Raw genomic sequence first — 1,581 nt, 5'->3', positions numbered from 1 at the left:
AAATCGATGGTTAGTTTATAAAGTTTATTATTAATTTTTAAAGTAAATAAATGGTTGTTAACTGCTAGTAACCACCTATCAAAAGAGAATTATTTCACGAATAGGGACTATTTATGTAGACGAAGAATTGCCACAGGGTCCAAATAGGAAATTGAAACAATCCCATAGATTTGGGGAGGGGGAGGGCGGAGGCGCGGAGAGGCTGCAGAAGGTTGAGCCTCGCTCCCTTTCTGCTGATCCACGTGTTCGGAAACAAGGCCCCATAAACAAAAGGTGAGAGAGTGCTCTGCCGCTCCAGCAGGTGAGTCAGTCAATCACACGTCACCTAGTAAACCCAACCCACAGCTGGTTTCTCTTCTCAAATAGAAAACAGAATTGTTCAGGGCGGGTTTATAGGGTGACATGGGCCTGAAATGTCAGGCTTGAGTTTAAGGCACTCTCCTCCAACCCATCCTTTGTTTACAAAGCAGTCACTACTAAGAGCCTGATTTTTTAAAACGGATTTGCCTTAATTAAAATATTTGTATATTTTCCTTAGCTTTGGGGAGCACTTTCCATAGCCGCAATTTTATTTCAATGAAATTATAAGCTATTACAGCTTAAACATGTTATTTTGTACCATCTAGCTGGCTGCCATGCAGAAATTCTGTACAGCTGTTCTGGAAAATTGGTTAATAACCAGTTTTATCCAATGAGAACATAGAGCATATTTATAAAAATTAGATTTTGAAGTCTGGTCTCTTCCATTCATGTAGTTAATTTCCTAACAAACATACACTGCTCATCCTAGGTAACATCCTTAGTGAAAGATGTAACTCAGTCCTTAGGTTTGCCATTAGGTGCAAGAATAATTTCACTGATATTAAATGAGTAATTCTGTTGGCTGTAATCGGAGTCTACAGTTAGTTTAGTGCCCTTAGGCCTTACATTTGCTGATATTAGTTCATTAAGTCAGCTTAAAGAAATCAGTGCCTATTATTAAATAATTTACTTTGTGGTTCAAATTTTCAAATGCACATGTATCTTAGGGAGCTAAAATTAAGTTTTATATTTACTGCATTGATCATGAAAAATTTGGGGGGCAGTAAACAAATTTTTCAAGCAGTGGAGTCAGCATGACAAAAATAATCTTATTTTTATTTTAGATTCAGATTTCATTACTGCACTCAAACGACTACAACTGGGCTTGGCGTTATTATACAATCCAAACTGTTTCCGTCAGAAACGCTAAGACTCAGTGTGCAATGATTGTTATTAATAATTAGCTCCTTGGTTTCTTGATAGAAAAAGGCTATCAACAAGCATTTGTTTATCCACAACAAAAAGTATAATTAGCTTATCCCACTTAGTAAATCTTGTATGCATGCCAACTCATACCAAACTGCTACTTTTACAAAAAAAAAATTGCAATAATACAGTTCATTTTTCCAGTCCTTTTTGCACAAAATTTATTTACAATGTCTACATAAATGCTTCAAGGTGGGACTATGGAAAAATACACACATGACCGATGCTTTGCTCAGAAATAAAGTCAACATATTAAAAATAAATCTTCAGTTTATGTTTTTGAGCTGCATAAAA

At 35.8% G+C, this 1,581-nt stretch overlaps 1 protein-coding gene across 2 annotated transcripts in view; it reads right to left on the bottom strand.

Annotated features, from left to right (window-relative positions):
• Nucleotides 1-1,422: 1,422 nt before the first annotated feature.
• Nucleotides 1,423-1,581, bottom strand: part of MEIS1 (Meis homeobox 1) — a 138,361-nt gene continuing 138,202 nt past the window's right edge. For both annotated transcript variants that reach the window (XM_024741635.1, XM_024741636.1), the window contains one exon: nt 1,423-1,581. This exon is cut by the window's right edge and continues 1,066 nt beyond it. The gene's annotated coding sequence lies outside the window, so the exon portion shown is untranslated.

Source organism: Neophocaena asiaeorientalis, unplaced genomic scaffold, assembly GCF_003031525.2.
Source record: "Neophocaena asiaeorientalis asiaeorientalis breed wild unplaced genomic scaffold, Neophocaena_asiaeorientalis_V1.1 scaffold381, whole genome shotgun sequence".
NCBI lineage: Eukaryota > Metazoa > Chordata > Mammalia > Artiodactyla > Phocoenidae > Neophocaena > Neophocaena asiaeorientalis.
This window is presented reverse-complemented; position numbering and strand designations above follow the sequence as displayed.